Here is a 14,124-nt window from a genome sequence, read left to right as displayed (position 1 = left end):
TATTTTGATGACGGGCCAAGTGAGGCCTATCAATCGATGGTATGGATCTCACTTTGGACCATAGGTGTGGCCGATGGCCCACCATGATTCATATGTTCATCCCATGATGGGGCTATTCTCCATGGACCCCATCATAATGTTTATTTTTCTATCGTAAAAAGGTCATCTAGACCTTGCATTTTTGGTAGAAAAAGGGATCTCCACCATTGATTTTGATTGGTGGACCCACATGTATTGGGACTCACTTGATGCATGTTTTGTATGAAAGGGAGGGCTCATAGTGGCGAAGCTCTCCATCGCACATCTCTCTCTCTCTCTCCCATGATTGTATGGCCCACCTATGATGTATGTATTTTATCCATGTTGTCCACCAAGTGGGACACACCCACCATCCAACCGGGGCCCACTTCGCTGTCTAGCTTACTGTTCATTTAGGCAGGCTCTGTTGGAAGGGAAAACACAAATAGCAACTTAATCCAAACACGTGTGGTCCACCTACGTGGGACCACCATGATGCATGGGATTAATCCACACCGTCCAGCCTCCTAGACGGTGTGACCTACCTTATTGTATGTATATTACAACCAGGCTATTCATCCAGCGCACTTAGACGCTTGAACCTTTAATATTAAAAAATGTGTGTGTGTGTATAGAATATTATGGTGGGCCCCACGTGGGACCCACCTGCAGTAGAAGCAGAATGGCTATTGTATCTCACATCAACTATATAGCAGCCGTATTGACGTCAGAAGTTTTGGGGATCTAATCATAAGGTATGTGTTATATCCACACCATCCACCTAATTAGATGGTGGGACCAACCCTGCACGTCTGGGGTCTCCACCATCTAGTTGGGACATAGACCCCACCACGATGTATGCTTTGATCCACACCGTTCACCGTCCAGCAACAGAACGATGGGACCCACCATGTTAAGTGTTTTATCCACACTGTTCACCGTCCAGCAATGGACGGTGGAGGCCACTGATACATTTTGTTTTATCCTCACCGTCCATCTGGACAGTGGGACGCCACCATGACGTATGTGTTGAATGCACACCGTCCTCCCAGGGGCCACCGTGATGTATATGTTGAATGCACACCGTCCTCATGAGGTAAGTGTTTTATCTACACCATCCGTCTGATGGGCCCACCTTGATGTATGTTATCCCGCACTGTCTAGGGGCCATGATGATGGGGCCCTGACTTGATGCACGTGTGGCATCCACACAGTCCTACAGTCTGGACGGTGGAAGCCACTACGATGTATGTGTTCTATATCCACGACATCCGTCCATCTTGCTAAATGCAGGCCCACCTATTGTACACGCAGGGCTCACCTGCCGTATAGCAGGGCCCACCTGTGACGTGTTTGAGGCTCATTGTGATGTATATGTGGCCCATATATTGAGGCCCATTGTAATGTATTTAAGGCCCAAGTATGAGGCCCATTGTAATGTCTGATGAGGCCCGATGTGATGAATGAGAGGCCCATATGATGAGGCCCATTGTGATGTATTTAAGGCCATTTGAGGCCCATTATGATGTATATGTGGCTTATGTGTGAGGTCCGATGTGATGTATATAAGGCCCATATGATGAGGCCTGATGTGATATATATGAGACCCATATGTTGAGGCCCATTGTGATGTATTTGAGGACCATAGATGTGGCCCATTGTGTTGCATTTGAGGCCCAAGTATGAGGCCCATTGTGATTTATTTGAGGCCCATGAGTGAGGCCCATTGTGATGTATTTGAGGCCCAAGTATGAGGCCTAATGTGATCTATATGAGGCCCATAAGTGAGACCCAATGCGATGTATATAAATCCCTTATGTGAGGCCCAAGGTAATGTATATAAGGCCCATTGTGACGTGTGATTCCACCAGGATGTATGTAATGATGTTTATGATGTCCATCAATGTTCCTAGTTGATATTAAATAGGCCATGCCTTGGGAGCAATGATGGTTCAATGTTGACGTTATAGGAGCAATGATGGTTAAATGTCCACATTGTAACTCTCCCTAGGGCCCGTTGTTATACCCATCCTCATCTCCCCTTAATGGGCTAACCCAAATCGTTGGGCCTCCATTGATGATTATATTACCCATCTTTCCCTTGATTAGGCTATCCCAATCTGTTGGACCCCCATTTGATAATGATGCTTTCCCCCTAGATGCATGTGTTTATCCAAGCTTAATAACCCAAACCCGAGGCCCACTTAGATGATGAGCAGGACCGTTTGTAGGGTTACGTAGTCTTGGATGTGTGGATCCTACCAAGGGCCATCTTGTATTCGTATCAGACCCTCAAAGGAAAGCCCAGTTGTCATGATAAAGGGAGTGAGGAAGCTCACTTGTTTTATACTCACTTGACTCACCCCACGAGACATCTTATCCTTATATCCAGTTGCTAGGACCTCAATGTCACATATATATTATCCACACCATCCATTTACTTCTTTGGGACAAGTGTGAGGCCTATCTATAATGCTAGTACACCATCACCTCTTGCCATATATGGGAGAATATGTGGTACCAGATTTAGTATATCCACTGTGTAAAGCCTATCTCGATGCATGGGTTAGACCCGTTGTCCTTCCAGTTGACCCCGTCTTAGGATATATGATATATTAGTGCTTTAGGAGGCTAATCTAATATAGGAAATACCACATGGACTCCTATAGTTGTCAAAGGGGCATGTCGTTTAACTCCTACTATTTGTATGTGATATGCTGGTGATGGTCTATTGTCGATTATTGTTGTCTGCCCTATTAGATAATCATGCCCATGTACTTATTACATCATGATACATACTCATACACATCATCTGTATGCTTATTATGAGGAGTGATTGATTATAGCATATGTCATTTGGTTGGTTACTATGGGACTCCTTGTGAAACAGAGTTGCCCCACATGAGTGCGTAGTACGCGTAGGTTTGATGCATGACTGGATGATATGACTCATGCATCTCACATTTTATGATATGACCACTGTGCGCCCTAGCAACATCAGGGTCGTAGCCTCCATTGGCATATTGTGGATGACCAGATGGGACACAGGAAATCATTTTCTACATGAGGTTCTATAGATGTCCCTAGGTGAAATTCTCTAAACCCTCTTGGTACTAGAGGATGCTCTAACGTTTAGACCAAGTGAAAATACATGAGCGCATGAGGGTCGTATTCCAGTAGGTCCCATCTCCCACTATATCATGGTCAGTTGGAAAGGGGTGTGGCCTTACCCACTCGAGGGAGTAGGTAATGTTAGGCTGAATTTGATCAGCTCATAAATGGGTCCGTTATCGATGAGCCGGGGCGATATTGGTAGCCGGATAGTGAGGTCTCTTCTATTTACCCAGTTGTGTGCTTGATGGGGTGATAGGTAGCGTAGAGTGTACTAGACCCCGGTGATGATCCCAGAGAAGTACGGTACTGATATGTGGACTTACTGAGCAAGAGTTACATACTCAGCATTTTACTCATTCATTCATTCACTATCCACTCATAACCCCACAGCTTGCGATACTACATATTATCATCCCAACTTCATGCTCTAGCTTGGTCATTTCATTCACACTGCTTATTGCATTGCATCCTTAGCACATAGCATTTGGTTTACTATGCTTCTATATTACATATCCTGAATAAGGTTGATGGTATTATGGACTCGCCAAGATCTGCGTATTGTATTACATCCTTAACATATGGTACTTGGGTTGTATGTTTCTGCATTTATATGGCCTAGATGAGGTTGATGGTAATCGTGGTTCGTCAGGAATTGTATATTGCATTGCATCCTTGACATTTGATATTTGCCTCTCTATGACTCCACTTTACATAGTCGATCGCATTGCATACTTTAATATTGTATGACTTATGGAATTGCCGGTATTTCCACTTAGAGCTTGGCACTTATCTTGTGCATGCACTTACACCACCCTCTAAGCTTTCTATAAGCTTGTGCATGATCATTGCGTGCAGGTGACGTTAAGTCGTAGTAGCATTAATGCAAGAGCTTGTGGCAGATCACTTTGGAGATTTTGTTATTTATGTATTTCCATTTCAGCGTTGTACTCGAATATTTACATTAGTAGATATGTGGTGTTGATGTTATCATTTGTGAATTGGTTATGCATGTGTTTATGCTCCTTTACAAAAAAATCACACTAAAAATCCTCCTTATAGGATCTCAGGATTGGAATCTGGTGTATGGGCGCTGGAATTCTTCATTCCTCACTTGGTTTTCTTGGATCTTTAGCATGTGAATTCTTCAATCTTGGCCTTTTAAGATCTATCCCTTACCTTGTTGATTCTTGAGCATCAAATCCGTGCTTTTAGCACCCTTTTCAATCCAAGCTCTTAAATTCACCTTGCAACACAAATATGAGTAAAATAGAACATTAAGCATTATCATATTCAAAAACCAAGATATAAACGGGGGATAATATGCAATATTTAACTCTCAACACAATCCCCAACCAGCACTTTACTAGTCCTAAGCAAAGTATGCGAAAAATATTTTAAGAACCATATGATAATTTCTATGAGCTCAGGTAGTTTTTTAAAAAACAATCCAGATAATAGAATTCTAAAATGCATCAATGATGTACACTACCTTCTCTCAAACTTTAGCACTCGGTAAGTTACATAATCAAGTTTAAAGCATTAATCTTCCAATTAGAACAATTTCAAACATTGAGTTCCATGGGTGTATAATGAAGTCTAAACTTATCACAATCAAAGGTTCAATTCGTCACTTTCATGATAATGTTGATAATTAAAGAGCATTCAGGACAATGTTCACACCCCAAGTGCAGGGTTGTGATGTAGTAATAAACTCGGTAAGACCGAGGTCGAATCCACAGGGACTGAAACCTATATGTTATCTTAAAATAACCAGATCTAGAACTAGGCTAAGATGAAATCTAAACCAATTGTGATTTGAGGAATAATGGTGAAATATTAATCTAAACTTAAAGAATTCAGAGAAAGAGAACTAGGGATTCAGAGGATCCACTTGTAGAGATCAGGGAGATCTTATGCCTGCTTCATGGATATTATACTGAACTTACTCGATATAGTTTTCAAGAGATGAAAGGTATAAGAATTAGGTATGATTCCATCACAAATCCATGCCTAAGAGACAAGGTAAACAACAGAACTTAGACCAATCCATAACTAACTAAAAGATGTATGAGTGTTAGGAAGGATTCCATCATCCAACCATGTCTATGAGACGATGGCGAACAACAGGGTTTCCGAACATCAAAATAAAAGGAAAGGAATTATTCAAGCAATCACAGATCTACTGTAATTTAAATCACAATAAACCATTAATGACTAAAAGAATTTCTTAAATTAAAACAGAGTCAATTAGTTCAGTTCAAATCAAACCTGTAGAAGCTCCCATCACGCCACAAGCTTCACCTCTTAGCCCTAGCTAAGAGGTTTAGCCTAACATAATCATAGGAAAAAGAAGAAAAATAAAGAAAAAATCTATAAAAATTTCAAAACTTCTCTCTCCGCCTCTCTTTCTCTATCCGATGTCCCCTGTTCAAGCCCACCCCCTTCTCCACATTTTTTTTATAGCTTTTGGAGTGGTGGAAATGGGATTTGGGAAGCTATCGCACGCGCAGCAAAAGCCTTTTCGCAACCAAGTTCGGGGCTTCATAACTCTCGCATTCCTTGCATTATTTCTGTAAAATCAACGTCTCTTGCAGTATTTTGGCTGGCCTACACGATGGACGGTTCAGATCTGCCATATGATCAAAGATGGTGGGCCACAACTGCCTGGAAGATCAGATTTCGCGGACGTGCGTAGCCTTCCACACGTCCGGTGCTAACGTGATAGTTGGGCCCCACAGAGGTATTTTCAGGGAAATCCACCCTGTCCATTAGATTGCCCTCGAAATTTCGGTCAGAAACGAATGGTTTTTCATGTCCATTGGCTCAGAATCAGAGAAGAAATCATTCAAACATCAATTTGAACGTTGCAGGGTAGTCCACTTATGACCTCTGTATTGCGTACGTGTGCTTGCATGGGTACAAACATTTAGCATAGGTTCGATGAATTCGTGGCCTTCTACACGATGGATGGATTGGATTGTCCACTGGGACAATGTGTGGGGCCCACTAGCGTCCGCAAAATGGACAGCATACGTCCGTTTCAACAATGTCATACGGCAATTGTCGTATTGGGACGAAGACGCGGGTCAGCGCTGCTGACTCGCTTTAGTTGGTTCGGTGTGGCTCGGGTACCTGTACACGTGCAGTGTATACACCTCACATACGAGCCCCACTGTGATGTGATTCGAAAATCTGATCCATCCATTTACTTTCTCATCTTATTTAAACCGTCGAGACCAATGTTGAGACAGTTCCAGATATAAGGTGGGCCCAAAATCAACGGTTTATGGGCTGATCTGTCAGTTGGGGTACTTCCATAGTGTTTCGAGGGCTGAAATTTGATATGTACGGTTGATTTATGGCCCTCAGGCCATGTATGAAGTTTTGAGTCAATCAGATGGCAAGAACTATGTGATCTTGCATTTTTCACCAATTTCGGGCCTCTTTAACGTGAATGGCTTGATTTCCTCGGATCCCTGGTGTGTAATTCCATCGATCTTGGTCCCCTGGAGTCTGTCCCTTGCGTTGGGTGTCATCAGAGCGTTAAATCCATGGTTTAAACACCCTTTTTCAGTTTATGCTTGTAAATACACTCTACATCACAAACACGATTAAATCAGGCTATTAAACGGTATCATGCTTGTAAATCCATGCAATAACTGGGTCTGATATGCAATATTTGACCCTCAACACAACCCCCAACCAGCATTTTGCTAGTCCCGAGCAAAATATGTGAAAAGTAAGTTGAGAATTACAGAACAATTTCTATAAACTCGAGTGATTTTTGTAGAATAATCCAGATATGAGAATTTTCAGGTTCATGAATGTTGGATATTACTTTCTCCTAGACTCAAGTGCACGGTAAACTTCATAATCAAGTTCAAAGTATTATTCCATTAATTAGAAAAATTCTAATCATTGAGATCTATGAGCATACAGTGTAATCTCAGCTTATCATCATTAAAATTCACTTCTCTATTTCAGGATATCATTGGTAACCAATAAGAAGATTCATGATAACCAAAACTTGCCTTATAAATCATCTTTTCATTCCTTCAGCTTTTGATTTTTCCATTAAAAGTGACGCCAAGAAGGGGAATCTAATCCTCACCTACAGGGAGCAAACCTATGATGAAGACTGTACACCTAAAATTTTCACATATCATTCATAGGGAATTAAATCTACACCTATAGGGAGCAAACCTATGGTGTAGACCATTCGCTCAATCCTTTCAATTTCTCAGGTTGGTTCCTTTCAAGCTTAGTGAGTACCAAGTAAATCCTTCAATATCAAACTGAAACCTTAATGTGAAAGCGAGATGTGACATGTGAGATCATAACTCAATCAATGTTTACAACTTCTAATTTTGGATTAACAATTCAAACTTAACTATGAAATCCAACAGATATTGAATCCAAGCGTCTTAAATTACCAACATCACGTATCTTGAAATTCCAAGTGCCCTAGATGGCCATCAAAATCCCTTCGAATTCACAAGAAAGTCCAGAAAAATTTTAAAAATTTCACAATTTTTGCTCAAGACTAAGAAAATGCTGATTAGGAACCCTAATCTCCCACCCCCAACCTAAAGTCTACATTGTCCTCAATGTAAAAGAAATAAGCATGCAATGCACATGGAACAACAAAAATATAAGAGTGATGGAAAGATAATACCTAGACGAAAGAATCAAAAGACTTTCCAAAGATATCTACGTAAGATCGGGTCAGCACATGAGAGAAACCAACAGAAGTAAAATAAAAATAACAAAAATAAAATCTTATTCCTATGAAAACAGGAAACCTACCTATACCTCCATCAGACTAGGAGATCAATCCTGGTAAACAGGATCAGTCAGAGGTATGGACATGTCCTCTGAATCAAATTTCTTGACAAATGGCTTTAAGCGATGTCCATTTACTTTAAACTCCTTGCCATTGTCAAGGTCTCTTATCTCGACGGCCCCATGAGAGTAAGCAGTGATAACAGTAAAAGGGCCAATCCAACGAGATCGAAGCTTACCCGGAAAGAGATGTAATCGAGAGTTATACAAGAGGACTTTCTGACCTGCCGTGAATGATTTTCGTAAAATATGTTGGTCATGAAACGCCTTCATCTTGTCCTTATAAATTCTCGAGTTCTCATAAACATCGTTCCGGATTTCTTCAAGTTCATTTAACTGAAGTTTGCGGAGTGAGCCAGCGTTGTCCAAATTGAAATTCAAACTTTTGATCGCCCAGTAGGCTCTATGTTCCAACTCCACAGGCAAGTGGCAAGCTTTCCCATAGACAAGTCTAAAGGGAGACATTCCAATAGGGGTTTTAAAAGCAGTACGGTACGCCCATAAGGCATCGGTCATTCGAATTGACCAATCCTTACGGTCAGGGTTAACCATTTTTTCCAAAATGTGTTTGATCTCCCTATTGGAAATCTCAACTTGCCCGCTTATCTGTGGGTGGTATGGGGTGCTCACCTTATGAGAGATACCGTATTTCTTCATTAAACTCTCAAATGGTCTATTACAAAAGTGTGAGCCCCCATCACTAATGATAGCTCGAGGCGTTCTAAATCGGGAAAGGATGCTTTCTTTTAGGAATTTAATGACCATGCGATGGTCATTAGTTCGACATGGAATCGCTTCGACCCATTTAGTGACATAGTCTACGGCAAGCAAAATATATAAATTCCCAAAAGATTGGGGGAATGGCCCCATGAAATCGATGCCCTAGCAATCAAATGCCTCGATGATAAGAATGGGGTTCAAAGGCATCATATTTCGACGGGACAACGCTCCCAATTTTTGACAATGCTCACAAGCTTTGCAAAACTTGTGAGTGTCCCTGAACATAGTGGGCCAGTAAAAGCCACACTGCAAAATCTTGGCCGTGGTCTTTTTAGCAGAAAAGTGACCACCACAGGCCTGTGAGTGACAAAAGGAGATGATACTTTGATGCTCATCGTCTGGCACACATCTCCTCAAGATTTGGCCTGGGCAATATTTAAACAAATACGGATCATCCTAGAAAAAGTTACGTACCTTGGTGAAAAATTTCTTCTTATCTTGCGCAGTCCAATGTGTCGGTATGGAACCTGTGGCAAGATAATTAGCAATATCAGCGAACCAAGGTGAATGGGAGACTCTGAACAATTGTTCATCGGGGAACATGTCATTGATATGTGTTGTTTCAATGGAATCAGAGGGATTAAGGCGAGAAAGATGGTCAGCCACTACGTTCTCTACTCCCTTTTTATCTTTTATCTCTAGGTCAAATTCCTGGAGTAAGAGGATCCATCGTATCAGGCGGGGCTTAGCATCATTCTTAGACAGAAGATACTTAAGCGCTGCGTGATCAGTGTAAATAATGATCTTGGATCCAATCAAGTAGGACCTAAATTTGTCCAAGGCGAACACTGCGGCTAAGAGTTCCTTTTCCGTAGTCGAGTAGTTCACTTGGGCAAGATTTAGAGTCTTACTTGCATAATGAATAATGTAGGGTTTCTTATCTTTTCTCTAGCCTAGAACTGCCCCAAGAGCATAATCAGACGCGTCGCACATAAGTTCAAAAGGAATGCTCCAGTCAGGTGGCTGTATGATGGGTGCACTAGTCAATATGCCCTTAAGCTTAGTGAAAGCTTCATGACATGGTTCAGTCCACTCGTATGGTGCATCCTTTTGAAGTAGATTACATAGAGGACGAGAGATGAGACTAAAGTCCTTTATGAATCTTCTGTAAAGCTCGGCATGTCTTAGGAAGGATCGCACTTCCCTTATGTTCTTCGGTGGAGGTAGGTTAGAGATAAGATCAATCTTTGCCTTATCCACCTCGATTCCTTTGGATGAAATAATGTGTCCAAGGATAATTTCCTTCTGAACCATGAAATGGCACTTCTCCCAACTAAGTACCAAATTCTTTTCTTGACATCTTTTCAGCACACATTTAAGACTTTCCAAGAACTCGCTGAAAGATGGACCAAAGACAGAGAAATCGTCCATGAAGACCTTTAAATATTGCCCCACCATGTCAGAAAATATGCTCATCATACATCGTTGGAAGGTGGCAGGAGCATTGCATAGTCCAAACGGCATCCTTCGGTAAGCAAAGGTGTCATAAGGACATGTAAACGTAGTCTTTTCTTGATCTTCAGGGGCGATCTCTATCTGGTTGTAGCCCGAATACCCGTCAAGGAAACTGTAATAGGAATGACCAGCTAACCTTTCCAAGATCTGATCAATAAAGGGCAAAGGAAAGTGGTCTTTTCTTGTGACGGTATTTAATTTTCTATAGTCAATGCACATCCTCCAACCAGTAGTGACTCTAGTCGGCACGAGTTCATTATTGGCATTGGCTACAATGGTGATCCCGGACTTCTTAAGAACCACCTGAGTTGGACTCACCCATTGACTATCAGATATAGGGTATATGATACCCACATCCAATAGTTTAAGAACCTCGGCCTTAACCACTTCCTTCATGTTTGGATTTAGTCTACGTTGTGGTTGCCGAGCGGTCTTCGCATTATCCTCAAGATATATGCGATGAGTACAAATCAAGGGGTTGATTCCCTTGAGGTCCGCGATTGTCCATCCAAGGGCTCCCTTATGCTCCAGGAGAGTAGATATGAGCATACTCTCTTGTTCTTTCTCAAGGTGGGCAGAAATCACCACCGGGTATGTCTCATCTTGACCTAAGTATGCATATTTTAAATAAGAGGGCAAAGGTTTTAGGTCAAGCTTCGGTGGCTTGAGGTTAGACGGTATAGGCACTTCATCAGTTTGGGGTAACTCTTCAAATTGTGGCCTCCACCGGTTAACTTCAAGTACCGGTACCGCATCAAGCATGGCACACGTCTCCCTAATTATGTCATCATCAAACTCATGGGAGTGGGTCAGGCACATTTCTAGAGGATCAGAGGATAAGGTAAGGGGTATCCTGTCATCCACGAAAGTATCGATCATGTTAATATCGTAGATATCGTCATCTTCCTCTATCCGTCTGGCTGTGTTGAAAAAGATATTCATTTCTAATGTCATATTCCCGAAATACATACTCATGACACCATTCCTGCAATTGATAATTACGTTTGAAGTGGCAAGGAATGGGCGACCAAGAATGATAGGAATCTGAGTGCTTGTGTTACCGATGGGTTCGGTATCTAGGATGATGAAATCAACTGGGTAGTAAAATCGATCAACCTGGACCAACACATCCTCAATTATCCCTCTTGGTATACGAACAGAGCGATCAGCAAGTTGTAGTGTGGCTAAGGTGGGTTTTAATTCACCTAAGCCCAACTGTTTATATACCGAGTAGGGGATAAGATTAACGCTCGCTCCTAAGTTAAGAAGCGCGTGATCAATTCGATGGTCCCCAATTACACATGATATGGTTGGGCTACCGGGGTCTTTGAATTTTTGCGACACATCTTGCTTTAGGATGACACTCACTTTCTCAGTCAGGAAGATTTTCTTTTGAATATTTTGCCGTCTTTTGGTCGTACATAAGTCTTTCAGAAATTTGGCATATGAAGGTATTTGTTTCACGGCATCAAGTAGTGGAATGTTGACCTTCACTTGTTTCAACACCTCTAGAATATCCTGAGAGTTAGAGAGTGATTTTGGTGTAACCAACCGTTGGGGAAATGGAGCAACCGGCTTTCCTTGAGGTTCCAGTTCTAACTCTGGTGGGGCATGGCTAGATCCATCTTCTTTATCCACTTCCGGGTCCTTAGGCTTTTCAGCCCTAACCGGAATGGTTTTGTCAATGATCTTTCCACTCCCAAGAGTGGTGATGGATTTAGCTTGCTCCATCTGATTTGAAGAGCTTAGGTCGCTAACTTCATATTGCGGTTTAGGATTGGGAAGAGGTTGAGCTGGGAAGCTCCCCTTGTTCCCAATCATATGTTCAACCTTAAGTCCTTGTATTACTTTTGTTAGGTCTTGGAAGGCCTGTAACATACCCTGATTGAAAAGCTCTTGCTTTTGAAAATGTTTCAGAACCGAATCCTTTTGAGGTTTCTCTTGAGTTAGATTTTGATTTAGGTAACCTTGAGGTGTAGCGGTTTGTCCATTCCTCCAACTAAAGTTGGGATGATTTCTCAAACCAGGATTGTATGTGTTAGAGGTGGGCCCACTGAAAGGTCTTTGGTAATTGCTTACAGCATTGGATTGCTCATTTAATACCTCTTGAAAGGCAGATATAGTTAGACAGTTTTCAGTAGTATGAATGTTGCAACCACCGATGCTACAAACAATTTCCTTAGCCTTATCCTTCTTAAATTCCATGGCCTTGAGTTTCCAAGTGAAATTAGCTACCTTAGCATTAATATTATCATCTTCTCTCAGGAGATACATTCCACCCCTTTCCTTGGAATGAGTCGGCCTAGACGTAGTACTAGGTCTAGGGGAGATGTCCCATGTTTGTGTGTTCTCAGCAAGTTTATCAAAGTAATCTCACACTTCATCGACTCTTTTATTCATAAACTCCCCATTACACATCGTCTCGACTAATTGGCACACGGGAGATGTCAGTCCATCATAGAAAAAGTTCGTGATGCGCCACGTTTCAAAACCATGTTGTGGGCATGAACTGACAAGATCCTTGAACCGCTCCCAACATTGGAAGAATGTTTCATCTTCCCTTTGGGCGAAGTTCATGATCGACTTTCTTAGGGTGTTCGTCTTATGGTATGGGAAAAACTTCTTAATGAACTCCCTTGTCATGTCATTCCATCTGCCAATTGCTCGAGAACGTAGTGAATGTAACCACGTCTTGGCTTTCTCTTTCAAAGAAAAGGGAAAGAGTTTCAACCTGACCGTGTCATTAGACACGTTAAGAAAGTATAAGGTAGCTATGATCTCATCAAATTCTTTTAAATGTAAGTAAGGATTCTCTGACTCAAGCCCATGAAATTTAGGGAGGAGTTGGATCACCCCTGGCTTGATATCCATGTGTCCTGCATTCTCAGGAAAAACCATGCATGAGGGCGTACTCACCCCCGCCGGTTGTAAGTAATCTCGTAAGGTACGAGGCGGGGGTGCTCGATGCACCTCATTCTCATCTTGGAGATCTTCAACCCTAGGTTGGGGTAGAAGAGGTTGATTTCCAGCCATATCCTCAATTAACTCAGGGGATTTCGAGCAGTGTCTAGTCCTACGATGGACAGTTAACCCCTCAACTAATCCTCCTTCAGTCAAGAGACGTCGAGTGTTGTCACGAGCCCACTTGGGCATGAAACACTCGCAGCCCTCAATCAAATTCTAAACCTAATCCTAAGAAGGGAAATAAAAATCTAAAAAGAGAAAGAGGGTTGGAAGGAAGTTACCAAATTGGAGTCCCTAAATTGAAACCTACAAAATAGAACAAAACAAGTTAGTTTCTAAGAATAGCAAGCCTATAAAATTCCTAAGAAGAGAATTATAGAAATAAAAAGAAACAAGGAAGAATTCCTAAATTAGAAAGTAGAAATTTAGAAAGAGCATACCGAATTAGAAATTTCTAATAATCCTACAAAACAGGAAAGTTAGTTTCTAAACAGAAAGTAATAGAAAATTTCTAAAAATAAAATAGGAAACAAAATTAGATTCTAAAAGAGTTAGAATTGGAAACTTACTAAAAAGGAATCCTAATATAGAAATAGTAAGGAAGAGACAAATTACCAATTTAGAAACCTATCTCAGAATCCTACGAAATAAGAAAGTTGGGTTAGTTTCTAAAAAAAGGAAAACTATCTAAAAATAGAAAGTTATTTAAATAGGAAATTTCTAAAAATTAAAGAAAAACCTGGAATTAGAAAATTCTAAAATAAATCCTAAAAATCAGAAAATTCCTAATCATAAATTAATCCTAAAACCAGTTAACTTCAGGAAACGTAGCCGTCAATCCCCGGCAACGGCGCCAAAAACTTGTTCACACCCCAAGTGCAGGGTTGTGATGTAGTAATAAACTCGGTAAGACCGAGGTCGAATCCACAGGGACTGAAACCTGTACGTTAT

General features: G+C 41.4%; 1 non-coding gene across 1 annotated transcript; it reads left to right on the top strand.

Annotated features, from left to right (window-relative positions):
• The first annotated feature begins 12,697 nt into the window (after positions 1–12,697).
• Positions 12,698–12,804, top strand: LOC131238364 (small nucleolar RNA R71). The gene has a single exon (XR_009167765.1). It is a non-coding gene; the product is annotated as a small nucleolar RNA R71 (small nucleolar RNA).
• The last annotated feature ends 1,320 nt before the right edge of the window (positions 12,805–14,124 follow it).

The sequence above is a fragment of the Magnolia sinica genome, chromosome 2, assembly GCF_029962835.1.
Source record: "Magnolia sinica isolate HGM2019 chromosome 2, MsV1, whole genome shotgun sequence".
NCBI lineage: Eukaryota > Viridiplantae > Streptophyta > Magnoliopsida > Magnoliales > Magnoliaceae > Magnolia > Magnolia sinica.
This window is presented reverse-complemented; position numbering and strand designations above follow the sequence as displayed.